An 18,750-nucleotide genomic window follows, 5' to 3' on the forward strand; every position below is an offset into this window, starting at 1 on the left:
GTCTAGGACTCAGGGTTACCTCACTAGGAGTACGCCCCAGGCTTGGGTTTGAATAGGGTGATGGTGAAGGGGCAGAGAAATGTATGTTTCAGGTTGTGCTGGGGTATCCCATTCAGAAAATGCCCACCTGCGGCTGATTAGTATTCCCAGCAAGGGGTGGAGCTTGCCCAGATCTGTGTGAGCCTTGTGTGCAAAGGTCTTCTCAACACGTGCCCTCACAGATCACTTGTCTCATCTAGGTTTCTTGCAGGAAGCTCCCTTGGAGCTTACCTCACAGCCAAAACCAAGGTGGAATTCATTTCCTTGAGCAGCTGCCACAATCTTCCGGCTTCTTGGACGAAACACTGAGTCATCCTGTCCTGTGCATGTAGTTCCCAGGGTCTCTCATTGAGCTGATAGTTTCCGGAGCAAACGGGAATGTATTGTGTGCTCCACATCAGTATTCGTTTTTCAAACTGAGTGGTAAGGACAGCCAGCCTGAGGTGCACCCGTGGGGACAGTTTGTGGGCTTAGTGTTTCTTCCTGGGTTTCCTGTGAAATGTTCATATCCTGTTGTCCATTTGTTGCTTACTCACCCAGGGTTCATCACCTTGCTGAACACTTTTAGTGGTAGAAAAAACACGCACGCCATAAACAAACCCAAAAGATGACTCTTGGGATTTTCAGAAGATCTTAAAACCTGATAGAAAAATAGGCAGGAGGCGGGAGCCAATACTTTATAAGAAAAATATATCACTAGCCTTTAAATTTATGAAGACATGTTAGACGACATGAGCATCCAATTCACAAGAAGAGTATGGAACTAGCCCCAAACCACGTTAAGAAAGTATTAAATTTAACGAAGGTAAGTAAAATCATACTAAAATTCCCTTGAGAACTGAAACTCAGGTAGAAGAGGCATATATTTGAGTAATTGCAGACAGAGACATTAGTATACTTGGAATAAACGTGGTTTGTGTGTTCTAAAAATAAGGAGAGTCATGGAAATCATAAAATAGACCCCATTTGATCTTAGAGATATGAAAAACATAGTGTTGGATGAAGCCCATTTTAAGGGTCTCCTGATAGCTCAGATAGTGAAAAAAAAAAAACAAAAAAAAAAACACCTGCAACATGGGAGACCAGGATTCAATCCCTGGGTTGTGAAGATCCCCTAGAGGGGGGAATGGCAGCCTACTCCTGTATTCTTGCCTGGAAAATCTCCATGCACAGAGGAGCCTTGCGGGCGACAGTCCATGGGGTCACAAAGAGTTGGACATGGCTGAACAACGAAGCAGAGCACAGCGCAGCACACTGAATATTTGTGAAAGAAATTCAGGTAGGGAGGAAAGAGGGAGAAAGGGAAACAAGGGAAGTGAAAGGAAGGAAAGAAAATCCTCCATTGCTGGTGAGAACAGAGCAACCAGACATGTCCCCCAGCCGGACAGTACCACACATGTCCATCTGAGCACTCTCAGACGGTTTGAAACAACCATCTCCAAATTTGGTCTACTCCTTCAACCAAACTCAATGCCGGGTTTACCACTAACAGGCTAATAGTCATCATGGTTTCTCCTCATTCAAATCCTGATTCACCCAGAAGTAAAAAAGACACGTGTGCCCCAATGTTCATCACAGCACTGTTTACAACAACCAGGGCATGGAAGCAACCTAGATGTCCATCAGCAGACAAATGGGTAAGAAAACTGTGGTACATAGACACAATGGAATATTGCTCAGACCTTAAAAAGAATACATGTCAATCCATTCGAATGAGGTGGATGAAACTGGAGCCTATTATACAGAGCGAAGTAAGTCAGAAAGAAAAAGATCAATACATTATATTAAGGAATATATATTGAATATAGGAAGATGGAGATGATAACCCTACATGGGACAGATTAAAAGAGACACAGATTTACAGAAGAGTCTTTTGGACTCTGTGGAAATTGGCGAGGGTGGGATGATCTGAGAGAATAGCATTGAAACATGTATATTATCCTATGTGAAAGGGATGGCCAGTCCATGTCCGATGCATAAGACTGGGTGCCCAAGACTGGTTCACTGTGCTGACCCAGAGGGATTGGATTGGGAGGAAGATGTGAGGGGGAATCAGCATGGGGAATACAAGTACTCCCATGGCTGATTCATGTCAATGTATGGCAAAAACCACCACAATATTGTAAAGTAAATACCCACCAATTAAAATAAATAAAATAAAATAAAATAGAATCCTTTGATAAAAAGGACCAAATCAGTATTGACGTTTTGACTTCCAAAAACGCCCTTCTTTTCCGTCCTTTCTTCCCTCCTTCCTCCCCGACTCTTTCTTTCCTTTTCTTTCTGATTATACAACTGTTAAAGTTTGCTTTCCATTTAGCGTAATGACAAACTCCTGGCTCTTTCCCACATGTTGTACAATGAATCCCTGAGCTCATCTTCCACCTAAGTATCCCTGCCTGCCTCCCACTCCCTCACCTCTGTATTGCCCCTCCCTCTTCCCCTCCCGGCTGGTAACCAGTAGATGCTTCTCTATATTTGTGCACCTCCATTATTATCATATTCTCTACTTTGCGGTATGTTTTCATTCTATAAGTGATCATACAGTGTTATTCAATCTCTGTCTGACTTATTTTGCGCAATATTCTACCTTCCATGTTGCTGCAAATGCCAATATTCCATTATTTGATGGGACAGCTCCTTTGTATGACTTTGAACAAATTGCACTGCCCCCACATACATGACACAGCTCCTCAGCTAAGTGTTTATCTCTGCACTCACACAGAGAAACTCCCAGTCCTCTTCCTTTTCTCCCATTGGAAGTGTGTCTTTGAAGCTCAGTCTGGAACCAGTGCTTCCCCCTACTTTCTGGCAACCTGGACCTTTTGGACCCATCTCCAACTCCGCAGATGCCATCTCCCTCCCTCCTCGCACACTTATCCCTTCCCTGCCCTCTGTGGCCCCCACTATCAGAACTCACAGACAAACATAATTTCATATCAGCTTGATTTTATTTTACTTTCGTTATTAGTGTATGCAGTTGCTATAATATTCAGCATCTGTACTTTTGGCCAGTACTCAGCGGCCAGACCCCCAAGCATTTCTGAGGTGTCTAGACATGCCCCGAAGTCACTGGCTGTCCATTAATCCAGCTGGAATGGTAGGGGTCTGTATGGTCTCTGGGACCTGCTCTGGTTCGTTCTGCTTAGCTGGAATGGCAGGGGTCTCCATTGTCTCTGGGACCTCCTCTGGTTAAGTCTGGTTAGCTGGAAATGCAGGGGTTCCATGGTCTCTGGGACCTCCTCTGTTTCATTCAGATTAGCTGGAATGGCTGTGGTGTTCACGGTGTCTGGGACCTCCTCTGGTTGGTTCTGACTAGCTGGAATTGTTGGGGTCTCCATGGTGTCTGGGACCTACTCTGGTTCATTCTGATTCAACTGTTCATTTGCCTTGGAACTCTGGTGACAGAGCTTTGAGCATCTGATTTTCTTAAGCTTTTTTTGTGGTGGGAGTTTTCAGAGACGTTTTCTTGGGCAGCTTTGCCAGAATGGGATTATTCACCCTCACGGTTACCCTGGCACCTGGAAAAAACTTGACAGGAGCAAGAATGGCACTGGTTTAGGGAAGAGTGTGAAGACAGGTGAGAACGATGGCTTCAGGAGAAGGGCTGTGGACAGAGAAGGGTTATGTGCCTGGCAAGGACAGGGGAGGGTGTCTTCTTGAGTGAGGTCGATGGGCAAGAAGTTTGGCTGGGTTCAGTTCACCTTGACATTTTTTTCTGGACCTCAATTGATAGGAGGTCTTCATCTTCTCCTGGGTAACAGGAGGTGGTTGTTCCATAACTACTCGGGAGCCTGTGGCTTCCCAGTCACCTCAGTCATTTGGAGGACTCACAGTGTTCTGCTCAGAGCCCCTGAGCACCCCTATATATACCGGTCCCCATGGAGCCTCACCCTCATGTTTTATCAGGTCAGTAAGTCTCTTCCCCAGCCAATGGTGGCCCTGGGTGAGCTTTGACATCATAAAGCCCCATTCTGACATGTCTAGCGGAGGATGGGGAGCAATTCAGATGATTTGCTGGAAAAAATGAGGCATATATAATGCCCTCAAGAGGCCTCCAAACTCACCTGTCACCCTCACCTCTATGTCAACTCTGATGTGTCACACAGCAGGCAGAGTGCATCTCCTCCCACCCTGGCCCCACAGCCACACTCCTAACACATTCATTCTGTTCTGTCTCAGCTTTCACCATTATCTAGCTTTTCATATTTTGCCTAAACTCCCTCCATGAAAACTAGGTTGTGTTTAAGTGTCTGTGGAAGCGAGAATCATTGCTCGTTTGTTCTGTAATGTGGTCTTAATGCACATTGAAGCCCATTGAATTCTGGGCCAGCCGACAGAAACCTTTCCATCCCGCCTCCTTGTCTCAGTGTTCCCGGTGCTTGCCTCCACTTTCTTGTCTCCAGTCAGAAAACCTTGTCTTGAGGCTGTGAGAATGCAGTGAATACACTTGTCCTTGCTTCAAACGGAGCTCTGTCATTTCAAGTCTAGGACTCAGAGTCACCTCACTAGGAGTACTCTCCAGGCTTGGGTTTGAACAGGGAGATGGGGAAGGGGCAGAGAAATGCATGTTTCAGGTTGTGCTGGGGGATCCCATGCAGGAAATGCCCACCTGCGGCTGATTAGTATTCCCAGCAAGGGGTGGAGCTTGCCCAGAGCTGTGTGAGCCTTGTGTGCAAAGGTCTTCTCAACACATGCCCTCACAAATCACTTTGCTCATCTTGTTTTCTTGCCGGAAGCTTCCTCGGAGCTTACCTCACAGCCAAACCCAAGGTGGAATTCATTTCCATGAGCAGGTGCCACAACTTCTGGCTTCTTGGACAGAACTCTGAATCATCCTGTCCTGTGCATGTAGTTCCCAGGGTCTCTCAGTGAGGTGATAGTCTCTGGAGCAAATGGGAATATATTGTGGGCGGCACGTCGGTACTTGTTTTTCCAATTGACTGGTAGGGAAAACCAGCCTGAGGTGCACCCCTGGGAACAGTTTGTTGGCTTAGTGTTTCTTCCTGTGTTTCCTATGAAGTGTTAACATTCTGTTGTCTATTTGTTGCTTACTCACCCAGGGTCCATCACCCTGCTGAACACTTTTAATGGTAGAAAAAGCACGCATGCCATAAACAAACCCAAAAGGTGACTCTTGGGATTTTTAGAAGATCTTAAAACCTGATAGAAAAATGGGCAAGAGGCATGAGCCATTACTTTATAAGAAAAATGTATCACTAGCCTTTAAATTTATGAAGACATGTTTAAAGACATGAGCAGCCAATTCACAAGAAGAGTAGGGAACTAACCCCAAACCACGTTAAGAAAGTATTAAATCTAACGAAGGTAAGAAAAATCATACTAAAATTCCCTTGAGAACTGAAACTCAGTTAGAAGAGGCATATATTTGAGTAATTGCAGACAGAGACATTAGTATACTTGGAGTAAAAGTGTTTTGTGTGTTCTAAAAATAAGGAGAGTCATGGAAATCATAAAATAGACCCCATTTGATCTTAGAGATATGAAAAACATAGTGTTGGATGAAGCCCATTTTAAGGGTCTCCTGATGGCTCAGACAGTAAAAACAAACAAACAAACAAACAACAACAAAAAAAACCCACGTGCAACATGGGAGACCAGGGTTCAATCCCTGGGTTGGGAAAATCCCCTGGAGGGTCGAATAGCAGCCTGATCCAGTATGCTTGCCTGGAAAATCCCCACGCACAGCGGAGACTGGTGGGTGACAGTCCCTGGAGTCACAAAGAGTTGGACATGGCTGAACAATGAAGCACTGCACAGCGCAGCACATTGAATACTTGTGAAAGAAATTCCGGTTGGGAAGAAAGAGGGAGAAAGGGAAACAAGGGAAATGAAAGGAAGGAAAGAAAATCCTCCGTTGCTGGTGAGAATAGAGCAACCAGACATGTCCCCTAGCAGGACAGCACCACACATGTCCATCTGAGCACTCTCAGCCGGTTTGAAACAACCATCTCCAACTTTGGTCCCACTCCTTCAACCACGCATGTGCAGGGTTTAGCACTAACAGGCTAATAGTCATCATGGTTTCTCCTCATTCAAATCCTGATTCACCCAGAAGTGAAAAAGACACGTGTGCCCCAATGTTAATCACAGCACTGTTTACAATAACCAGGGAATGGAAGCAACATAGATGTCCATCAGCAGACAAATGGGTAAGAAAGCTGTGGTACATAGACACAATGGAATATTGCTCAGCTCTTAAAAAGAACACATGTGAATCCATTCAAATGAGGTGGATGAAACTGGAGCCTAATATACAGAGCAAAGTAAGTCAGAAAGAAAAAGACCTATACACTATACTAAGGCATATATATTGAATGTAGGACGATGGATATGATAACCCTACATGGGACACAGTAAGAGACACAGATTTACAGAAGAGTCTTTTGGACTCTGTGGGAGTCGGGGAGGGTGGGATGATCTGAGAGAATAGCATTGAAACCTGTATATTATCATATGTGAAAGGGATAGCCAGTCCATGTTCGATGCATAAGACAGGGTGTCCAGGACACGTTCACTGGGCTGACCAGAGGGATTGGATTGGGAGGAATATGTGAGGGAGAATCAGGATGGGGAATATATGTACTACCATGGCTGATTCATGTCAATGTATGACAAAAACCACCACAATATTGTAAAGTAAATACCCACCAATTAAAATAAAATAAAATAAAATAAAATAAAATAGAATCCTTTGAAAAAAAGGCCTAATCAGTATTGACTTTTTGACTTCCAAACACGCCCTTCTTTTCCGTCCTTTCTTCCCTCCTTCCTCCCCCACTCTTTATTTCCTTTTCTTTCTGATTACACAACCGTTAAAGCTTCCTTTCCATTTATAGTTATGACAAAGTCGTGGCTCTATTCCCCATGTTGTATAATGTATCCCTGAGCTCATCTTCCACCTAACTATAACTGCATGGCTCCCACACCTCCACCTCTGTATTGCCTTTCACTCTCCCCCTACCGGGTGGTAACCAGTAGATGCTTCTCTATATTTGTGTACCTCCATTATTATCATATTCTCTACTTTGCGGTATGTTTACATTCTATGTGTGATATCATACAGTATTTGTCAATCTCTGTCTGACTTTTTTATGCAATATTCTACCTTTCATGTTGCTGCAAATGCCAATATTCCAATCTTTTGATGGGGCAGCTCCTTTGTATGCCTTTTGAACAAATTGCACTGCCCCGACAAACACGACACAACTCCCCAACTAAGTGTACATCTCTGCACTCGCACAGAGAAACTCCAAGTCCTCTTCCTCTACTCCCAAGGGAAGTGTGTCTTTGAAGCTCAGACTGGAACCAGTTCTTCCCCCTACTTTCTGGTAATCTAGACTTTCTGGTCCCATCTCCAACTCCACAGAAGCCATCTCCCTCCCTCCTCACACACTTATCCTTTCCCTGGCCTCTCTGCCCCAACTATCAGAGAATTCAGAGACAAACATAATTTCACATCAGCTTGATTTTATTATACTTTCGTTATTAGTGTATGCAGTTGCTATAATATTCAGCATCTGTACTTTTGGCCAGTACTCAGCGGCCAGACCCCCAAGCATCTCTGAGGTGTCTAGATATGCCCCGAAGTCACTGGCTGTCCACTGGTCCAGCTGGAATGTTAGGGGTCTCTATGGTCGCTGGGACCTCCTCTGGTTCGTTCTGATTAGCTGGGATGGCAGGGGACTCCAAGGTCTCTGGGACCTCCTCTGGTTCATTCTGGTTAGCTGTAAATGCAGGGGTCTCCATGGTCTCTGGGACCTCCTCTGTTTCATTCTGCTTAGCTGGAATGGCTGGGGTCTTCATGGTGTCTGGGGCCTCCTCTGTTTGGTTCTGATCAGCTAGAATGGCTGGGGTCTCCATGGTGTCTGGAACCTCTTTGGTTCATTCTGATTCAGCTGTTCATTCGCCTTGGAACTCTGTCTACAGAGCTTTGAGCATCTGATTTCCTTAAGCTTTTTTGTGGTGGGAGTTTTCAGAGAAGTTTTCTTGGGCAGATTGCCAGAATGGGATTATTCCCCCTCACGGTTACCCTGGACACCTGGAGAAAACTAGACAGGGAGCAAGAATGGCACTGGTTTAAGGAAGAGTGTGAAGACAGGTGTGAACTATGGCTTCAGGAGAAGGGATGTGAGCAGTAATGGGTTATGTGCCAGGCAAGGACAGGGGAGGGTGTCTTCTGGGGTGGAGTCGATGGGCAAGAGGAGTTTGGCTGGGTTCAGTTCACCTTGACATTTTTTTCTGGACCTCAAATGATAGGAGGTCTTCATCTTCTCCTGGGTAACAAAGGTGGGTTTTCCATAACTACTCTGGAGCCTAGTGGTTTCCCAGTCAGTTCGGTCACATGGAGGATTCACAGTGGTCAGCTCAGAGCCCCTGAGGACCCCTATATATTCCCGTCCCCATGGAGCATTCACCCTCATGCTTTATGAGGTCAGCAAGTCTCTTCCCCAGCCAATGGCTGCCCTGGGTGAGATTTGACATCACAAAGCCCCATCCTGATATGTCTACCAGAGGATTGGGAGGAATTCAGATGATTTGCTGGGAGAAATGAGGCATATGTAATGCCTTAAAGAGGCCTCCAAACTCACCTGCCACCCTAACCACTATGTACATTCTGATGGGTCACACAGCAGGCAGAGTGCATCTCCTCCCACACTGGCCCCACAGCCACTATCCTCGGGCATTCATTCTGTTTTCTCTCAGCTATCACCATTATCTAGCCCTTTCATATCTTGCCTAAACTTCCTCCATGTCAACTAGGTTGTGTTCAAGGGTCTGGGGCAGCGAGAATCATTGCTTGTTCGTCCTGCAATGTGGTCTTAATGCACTTTGAAGCCCTTTGAATTCTGGGCCAGCCAACAGAAACCGTTCCATCCCGTCGCCTTGTCTCAGTGTTCCTGGAGCTCGCCTCACCTTTCTGGTCTCCAGTCGGAAAACCTTGTCTTCAGGCTGTGAGAATGCAGTGAATACACTTGGCCTTGCTTCACACGGAGCTGTGTCGTTTCAAGTCTAGGACTCAGGGTCACCTCACTAGGAGTACTCCCCAGGCTTGGGTTTGAACAGGGAGATGGGGAAGGGGCAGAGAAATGTATGTTTCAGGTTGTGCTGGGGGATCCCATGCAGAAAATGCCCACCTGCGGCTGATTAGTATTCCCAGCAAGGGGTGGAGCTTGCCCAGAGCTGTGTGAGCCTTGTGTGCAAAGGTCTTCTCAACACGTGCCCTCACAAATCACTGTGCTCATCTTGTTTTCTTGCTGGAAGCTCCCTTGGAGCTTACCTCACAGCCAAAACCAAGGGTGAATTCATTTCCATGAGCAGCTGCCTCAAGCTTCCTGCTTCCTGGATGAAACACTGAGTGATCCTGTCCTGTACATGTAATTCCCAGTGTCTCTCATGTAGCTGCTTGGCTCTGGAGCAAAGGGGAATGTATTGTGTGCTCCACCTCAGTACTAATTTTTCCAATTGACTGGTAGGGACAACTAGCCTGAGGTGCACCCGTGAGGACTGTTTGTTGGCTTAGTGTTTCTTCCTGGGTTACCTGTGAAGTGTTCACATCCTGTTGTCCATTTGTTGCTGACTCACCCAGATTCCATCACTCTGCTGAACATTTTTAGTGGTAGAAAAAGCACACATGCCATAAACAAACCCAAAAGGTGACTCTTGGGATTTTTAGAAGATCTTAAAACCTGGTAGAAAAATGGGCAAGAGGCATGAGCCAACACTTTATAAGAAAGATATATCACTAGCCTTTAAATTTATGAAGACATGTTTAAAGACATGAGCAGCCAATTCACAGGAAGAGTAGGGAACTAATCCCAAACCACGTTAAGAAAGTATTAAATTTAACGAAGGTAAGAAAAATCATACTAAAATTCCCTTGAGAACTGAAACTCAGTTAGAAGAGGCATAGATTTGAGTAATTGCAGACAGAGACATTAGTGTACTTGGAGTAGAAGTGTTTTGTGTGTTCTAAAAATGAGGAGAGTCATGGACATCATAATTTAGACCCTATATATATGAGAGATATGAGAAACATAGTGTCGGATGCAGCCCATTTTAAGGGTCTCCTCATGGCTCAGATAGTAAAAAAAAAAAAAAAAAAAAAAACCCACGTCCAACATGGGAGACAGGGTTCAATCCCTAGGTTGGGAAGATCCCCTGGAGGGAGGAATGGCAGCCTGCTCCAGTATACTTGCCTGGAAAATCCCCATGCACAGAGGAGCCTGGGGGGCTACAGTCCATGCGGTCACAAAGAGTTGGACATGGCTGAACAATGAAGCATAGCACAGCGCAGCAAATTGAATATTTGTGAAAAAATTCAGGTAGGGAGGAAAGAGGGAGAAAGGGAAACAATGAAAATGAAAGGAAGGAAAGAAAATCCTCCATTGCTGGTGAGAACAGAGCAACCAGACATGTCACCCAGCAGGACAGCACCACACCTGTCCATCTGAGCACTCTCAGCCCGTTTGAAACAACCATCTCCAACTTTGGTCCCACTCCTCCAACCAAACTCATGTGCAGGGTTTACCACTAACAGTCATCATGGTTTCTCCTCATTCAAATCCTGATTCACCCAGAAGTAAAAAAGACACGTGTGCCCCAATGTTCATCACAGCACTGTTTACAATAACCAGGGCATGGAGGGAAGCTAGATGTCCATCAGCAGACAAATGGGTAAGAAAGCTGTGGTACATAGACACAATGGAATATTGCTCAGCCCTTAAAAAGAACACATGTGAATCCATTCGAATGACGTGGATGAAACTGGAGCCTATTATACAGAGTGAAGTAAGTCAGAAAGAAAAACACCAATACACTATACTAAGGCATATATATTGAATGTAGGAAGATGGAGATGATAACCCTACAGGGGACACAGTAAAAGAGACACAGATTTACAGAAGAGTCTTTTGGACTCTGTGGATTCGGGGGGGGTTGGATGATCTGAGAGAATAGCATTGAAACATGTATATTATCCTGTGTGAAAGGGAGAGCCAGTCCGTGTTCAATGCATAAAACAGGGTCCCAGGACAATTTCAGTGGGCTGACCCAGAGGGATTGGATTGGGAGGAAGATGTGAGGGGGAATCAGCATGGGGAATACATGTACTCCCATGGCTGAATCATGTCAATGTATGGCAAAACCCACCACAATACTGTAAAGTAAATATACACCAATTAAAATAAAATAAAATAGAATCCTTTGATAAAAAGGGATTAATCGGTATTAACTTTTTTACCTCCAAAAATACCAATGTTTCCTTGCTTTCTTCCCTCTTTCCTCCACCCCCACACATTCTTTCTTTACATTTCGTTTTGATTATACAGCAGTTAAATCTGGCTTTCCATCAATAGTTATGACAAAGTCCTGGCTCTATTCCCCATGTTGTACAATTCATCCCTGATCTCATTTTCCACCTAACTATCAGTGCGTGCCTCCCACTTCCCCACCTCTGTATTGCCCTTCACTCTTTCCCTCCTTGCTGGTAACCAGTAGCTGCTACTCTATATTTCTGCGCCTCCATTATTATCATATTCTCTACCTTGTGGTATGTTTACATTCTATAGGTGATATCATACAGTATTTGTCAATCACTGTCTGAGTTATTTTACTCAATATTCTACCTTCCATGTTACTGCAAATGCCAATATTCCATTCTTTTGATGGGGCAGCTCCTTTGTATGCCTTTTGAACAAATGGCACTGCACCCCCTCCCCCCCACACACGACACAGCTCCCCAGCTAAGTGTCCATCTCTGCACTCGCACAGAGAAACTCCAAGTCCTATTCCTCTTCTCCCATGGGAAGTGTGTCTTTGAAACTTAGACTGGAACCAGTACTTCCCCCTACTTTCTGGCAACCTGGACCTTCTGGTTCCATCTCCAACTCCACAGAAGCCATCTCCCTCCCTCTGCACACACTTATCCCTTCCTTCTCCTCTCTGCCCCCCACTATCAGAGAACTCAGAGACAAACATAATTTCACATCAGCTTGATTTTATTTTACTTTCGTTATTAGTGTATACAGTTGCTATAATATTCAGCACCTGGGCTTTTGGCCAGTACTCAGCGGCCAGACCCCCAAGCATTTCTGAGGTGTTTAGACATGCTGCGAAGTCAATGGCTGTCCACTGGTCCAGCTGGAATGGAAGGGGTTTCCATGGTCTCTGGGACCTCCTCTGGTTCATTCTGGTTAGCTGTAAATGCAGGGGTCTCCATGGTCTCTGGGACCTCCGCTGTTTCATTCTGATTAGCTGGAATAGCTGAGGTCTTCATGGTGTCTGGACCTCCTCTGGTTCGTTCGAATTAGCTAGAGTGGCTGGGGTCTCCATGGTGTCTGGGACCTCCTCTGGTTCATTCTGATTCAGCTGTTCATTCGCCTTGGAACTCTGTCTACAGAACTTTGAGCATCTGATTTTCATAAGCTTTTTTGTGGTGGGAGTTTTCAGAGAAGGTTTCTTGGGCAGCTTTCCGGAATGCAATTATTCACCCTGACGGTTACCCTGGCCAACTGGTGAAAACTAGATAGGGGAACAGAACGGCACTGGTTTAGGTAAGCGTGTGAAGACAGGTGGGATTGATGGCTTCAGGAGAAGGGGAGTGGGCAGAGGAGGGTTATGCACCAGGCAAGGAAAGTGGAGGGTGTCTTCTGCAGTGGGGTCGATGGGCAAGTGGCGTGTGGCTGGGTTCAGTTCACTTTGACATTTTTTTCTTAACCTCAATTGATAGAAGGTCTTCATCTTCTCCTGGGTTACAGGAGTTGGGTGTTCCATAACTACTCTGGAGCCTTGTGGCTTCCCAGTCACCTCAGTCATTTGGAGCACACAGAGTGGTGTGCTCAGAGCCCCTGAGGACCCCTATATATTCCCGTCCCCATGGAGCATTCACCCTCATGCTTTATGAGGTCAGCAAGTCTCTTCCCCAGCCAATGGCTGCCCTGGGTGAGCTTTGACATCACAAAGCCCCATCCTGATATGTCTACCAGAGGATTGGGAGGAATTCAGATGATTTGCTGGGAGAAATGAGGCCTATGTCATGCCCTAAAGATGTCTCCAAACTCACCTGCCACCCTAAGCACTATGTCAATTCTGATGGGTCACACAGCAGGCAGAGTGCATCTCCTCCCACACTGGCCCCACAGCCACACTCCTCGGGCATTCATTCTGTTTTCTCTCAGCTATCACCATTGTCTAGCCCTTTCATATCTTGCCTAAACTTCCTCCATGACAACTGGGTTGTGTTTTAGGGTCTGTGGCAGCGAGAATCATTGCTTGTTCGTCCTGCAATGTGGTCTTAATGCACTTTGAAGCGCTTTGAATTCTGGGCCACCCGACAGAAACCGTTCCATCCTGTCTCCTTGTCTCAGTGCTCCCGGAGCTCGCCTCACCTTTCTGGTCTCCAGTCGGAAAACCTTGTCTTCAGGCTGTGAGAATACAGTGAATACACTTGCCCTTTCTCCACACGGAGCTGTGTCGTTTCAAGTCTAGGACTCAGGGTCACCTCACTAGGAGTACTCCCCAGGCTTGGGTTTGAACAGGGAGATGGGGAAGGGGCAGAGAAATGTATGTTTCAGGTTGTGCTGGGGGATCCGATTCAGAAAATGCCAACCTGTGGCTGATTAGTATTCCCAGCAAGGGGTGGAGCTTGCCCAGAGCTGTGTGAGCCTTGTGTGCAAAGGTCTTCTCAACACGTGCCCTCACAAATCACTTTGCTCATCTTGTTTTTTGCTGGAAGCTCCCTTGGAGCATACCTCACAGCCAAAACCAAGGGTGAATTCATTTCCATGAGCAGCTGCCACAAGCTTCCTGCTTCTTGGATGAAACACTGAGTCATCCTGTCCTGCGCATGTAATTCCCAGTGTCTCTCATTTAGCTGCTTGGCTCTGGAGCAAAGGGGAATGTATTGTGTGCCCCTCCTCAGTACTAATTTTTCCAATTGACTGGTAGGGACAACCAGCCTGAGGTGCACCCGTGAGGACTGTTTGTTGCCTTAGTGTTTCTTCCTGGGTTTCCTGTGAAGTGTTCACACCCTGTTGTCCATTTGTTGCTTACTCACCCAGATTCCATCACTCTGCTGAACATTTTTAGTGGTAGAAAAAGCACACATGCCATAAAGAAACTCAAAAGGTGACTCTTGGAATTTTTAGAAGATCTTAAAACCTGATAGAAAAATGGGCAAGAGGCATGAGACAACACTTTATAAGAAAAATATATCACTAGCCTTTAAATTTATGAAGACATGTTTAAAGACATGAGCAGCCTATTCACAGGAAGAGTAGGAAACTAACCCCAAACCACGTTAAGAAATTATTAAATTTAACGAAGGTAAGAAAAATCATACTAAAATTCCCTTGAGAACTGAAACTCAGTTAGAAAAGGCATAGATTTGAGTAATTGCAGACAGAGACATTAGTATACTTGGAGTAAAAGTGTTTTGTGTGTTCTAAAAATAAGGAGAGTCATGGAAATCATAACATAGACCCTATTTTATCTTAGAGATATGAGAAACATAGTGTAGGATGAAGCCCATTTTAAGGGTCTCCTCATGGATCAGATAGTAAAAATAAAAACAAACAAACAAAAAAAAAACCCACGTCCAACATGGGAATCAGGGTTTAATCCCTTGGTTGAGAAGATCCCCAGGAGGGAGGAATGGCAGCCTGCTCCAGTATACTTGCCTGGAAAATCCCCATGCACAGAGGAGCCTGGGGGGCTACAGTCCATGGGGTCAGAAATAGTTGGACATGGCTGAACAATGAAGCATAGCACAGCGCAGCAAATTGAATATTTGTGAAAAAATTCAGGTAGGGAGGAAAGAGGGAGAAAGGGAAACAATGAAAATGAAAGGAAGGAAAGAAAATCCTCCATTGCTGGTGAGAACAGAGCAACCAGACATGTCCCCCAGCAGGACAGCACCACACCTGTCCATCTGAGCACTCTCAGCCAGTTTGAAACAACCATCTCCAACTTTGGTCCCACTCCTCCAACCAAACTCATGTGCAGGGTTTACCACTAACAGTCATCATGGTTTCTCCTCATTCAAATCCTGATTCACCCAGAAGTAAAAAAGACACGTGTGCCCCAATGTTCATCACAGCACTGTTTACAATAACCAGGGCATGGAGGGAAGCTAGATGTCCATCAGCAGACAAATGGGTAAGAAAGCTGTGGTACATAGACACAATGGAATATTGCTCAGCCCTTAAAAAGAACACATGTGAATCCATTCGAATGACGTGGATGAAACTGGAGCCTATTATACAGAGTGAAGTAAGTCAGAAAGAAAAACACCAATACACTATACTAAGGCATATATATTGAATGTAGGAAGATGGAGATGATAACCCTACAGGGGACACAGTAAGAGAGACACAGATTTACAGAAGAGTCTTTTGGACTCTGTGGAATTCGGGGGGGGGGGGGGTTGGATGATCTGAGAGAATAGCATTGAAACATGTATATTATCCTGTGTGAAAGGGATAGCCAGTCCGTGTTCAATGCATAAAACAGGGTCCCAGGACAATTTCAGTGGGCTGACCCAGAGGGATTGGATTGGGAGGAAGATGTGAGGGGGAATCAGCATGGGGAATACATGTACTCCCATGGCTGAATCATGTCAATGTATGGCAAAACCCACCACAATACTGTAAAGTAAATATACACCAATTAAAATAAAATAAAATAGAATCCTTTGATAAAAAGGGACTAATCGGTATTAACTTTTTTACCTCCAAAAATACCATTGTTTCCTTGCTTTCTTCCCTCTTTCCTCCACCCCCACACATTCTTTCTTTATATTTCGTTTTGATTATACAGCAGTTAAATCTGGCTTTCCATCAATAGTTATGACAAAGTCCTGGCTCTGTTCCCATGTTGTACAATTCATCCCTGATCTCATTTTCCACCTAACTATCAGTGCGTGCCTCCACTTCCCCACCTCTGTATTGCCCTTCCCTCTTTGCCTCCTTGCTGGTAACCAGTAGCTGCTACTCTATATTTCTGCGCCTCCATTATTATCATATTCTCTACTTTTTGGTATGTTTACATAATATAGGTGATATCATACAGTATTTGTCAATCACTGTCTGAGTTATTTTACTCAATATTCTACCTTCCATGTTACTGCAAAGGCCAATATTCCATTCTTTTGATGGGGCAGCTCCTTTGTATGCCTTTTGAACAAATGGCATTGCCCCCCCCCCCCCCCCCCCCACGGCACAGCTCCCCAGCTAAGTGTCCATCTCTGCACTCGCACAGAAAAACTCCAAGTCCTATTCCTCTTCTCCCATGGGAAGTGTGTATTTGAAACTTAGACTGGAACCAGTACTTCCCCCTACTTTCTGGCAACCTGGACCTTCTGGTTCCATCTCCAACTCCACAGAAGCCATCTCCCTCCCTCCGCACACACTTATCCCTTCCTTCTCCTCTCTGCCCCCCACTATCAGAGAAGTCAGAGACAAACATAATTTCACATCAGCTTGATTTTATTTTACTTTCGTTATTAGTGTATACAGTTGCTATAATATTCAGCACCTGTGTTTGGGCCAGTACTCAGCGGCCAGACCCCCAAGCATTTCTGACGTGTTTAGACATGCCGCGAAGTCAATGGCTGTCCACTGGCCAGCTGGAATGGAAGGGGTTTCCATGGTCTCTGGGACCTCCTCTGGTTCATTCTGGTTAGCTGTAAATGCAGGGGTCTCCATGGTCTCTGGGACCTCCGCTGTTTCATTCTGATTAGCTGGAATAGCTGGGGTCTTCATGGTGTCTGGACCTCCTCTGGTTCGTTCGAATTAGCTAGAGTGGCTGGGGTCTCCATGGTGTCTGGGACCTCCTCTGGTTCATTCTGATTCAGCTGTTCATTCGCCTTGGAACTCTGTCTACAGAACTTTGAGCATCTGATTTTCATAAGCTTTTTTGTGGTGGGAGTTTTCAGAGAAGGTTTCTTGGGCAGCTTTCCGGAATGCGATTATTCACCCTGACGGTTACCCTGGGCAACTGGTGAAAACTAGATAGGGGAACAGAACGGCACTGGTTTAGGTAAGCGTGTGAAGACAGGTGGGATCGATGGCTTCAGGAGAAGGGGAGTGGGCAGAGGAGGGTTATGCACCAGGCAAGGAAAGTGGAGGGTGTCTTCTGCGGGGGGGTCGATGGGCAAGTGGCGTGTGGCTGGGTTCAGTTCACTTTGACATTTTTTTCTGAACCTCAATTGATAGAAGGTCTTCCTCTTCTCCTGGGTTACAGGAGTTGGGTGTTCCATAACTACTCTGGAGCCTTGTGGCTTCCCAGTCACCTCAGTCATTTGGAGGACACAGAGTGGTGTGCTCAGAGCCCCTGAGGACCCCTATATATTCCCGTCCCCATGGAGCATTCACCCTCATGCTTTATGAGGTCAGCAAGTCTCTTCCCCAGCCAATGGCTGCCCTGGGTGAGCTTTGACATCACAAAGCCCCATCCTGATATGTCTACCAGAGGATTGGGAGGAATTCAGATGATTTGCTGGGAGAAATGAGGCCTATGTCATGCCCTAAAGATGTCTCCAAACTCACCTGCCACCCTAAGCACTATGTCAATTCTGATGGGTCACACAGCAGGCAGAGTGCATCTCCTCCCACACTGGCCCCACAGCCACACTCCTCGGGCATTCATTCTGTTTTCTCTCAGCTATCACCATTATCTAGCCCTTTCGTATCTTGCCTAAACTTCCTCCATGACAACTAGGTTGTGTTTTAGGGTGTGTGGCAGCGAGAATCATTGCTTGTTCGTCCTGCAATGTGGTCTTAATGCACTTTGAAGCCCTTTGAATTCTGGGCCAGCCGACAGAAACCGTTCCATCCCGCCTCCTTGTCTCAGTGTTCCCGGAGCTCGCCTCACCTTTCTGGTCTCCAGTCGGAAAACCTTGTCTTCAGGCTGTGAGAATACAGTGAATACACTTGCCCTTTCTCCACACGGAGCTGTGTCGTTTCAAGTCTAGGACTCAGGGTCACCTCACTAGGAGTACTCCCCAGGCTTGGATTTGTACAGGGAGATGGGGAAGGGGCAGAGAAATGTATGTTTCAGGTTGTGCTGGGGGATCCCATTCAGAAAATGCCCACCTGTGGTTCATTAGTATTCCCAGCAAGGGGTGGAGCTTGCCCAGAGCTGTGTGAGCCTTGTGTGCAAAGGTCTTCTCAACACGTGCCCTCACAAATCACTTTGCTCATCTTGTTTTCTTGCTGGAAGCTCCCTTGGAGCTTACTTCACAGCCAAAACGAAGGGTGAATTCATTTCCATGAGCAGCTGCCACAAGCTTCCTGCTTCTTGGATGAAACACTGAGTCATCCTGTCCTGCGCATGTAATTCCCAGTGTCTCTCATGTAGCTGCTTGGCTCTGGAGCAAAGGGGAATGTATTGTGTGCCCCTCCTCAGTACTAATTTTTCCAATTGACTGGTAGGGACAACCAGCCTGAAGTGCACCCGTGAGGACTGTTTGTTGGCTTAGTGTTTCTTCCTGGGTTTCCTGTGAAGTGTTCACACCCTGTTGTCCATTTGTTGCTTACTCACCCAGATTCCATCACTCTGCTGAACATTTTAGTGGTAGAAAAAGCACACATGCCATAAAGAAACCCAAAAGGTGACTCTTGGGATTTTTAGAAGATCTTAAAACCTGATAGAAAAATGGGCAAGAGGCATGAGACAACACTTTATAAGAAA

This window comes from Dama dama, chromosome X (genome assembly GCF_033118175.1).
Source record: "Dama dama isolate Ldn47 chromosome X, ASM3311817v1, whole genome shotgun sequence".
In the NCBI taxonomy this organism is placed as follows: domain Eukaryota; kingdom Metazoa; phylum Chordata; class Mammalia; order Artiodactyla; family Cervidae; genus Dama; species Dama dama.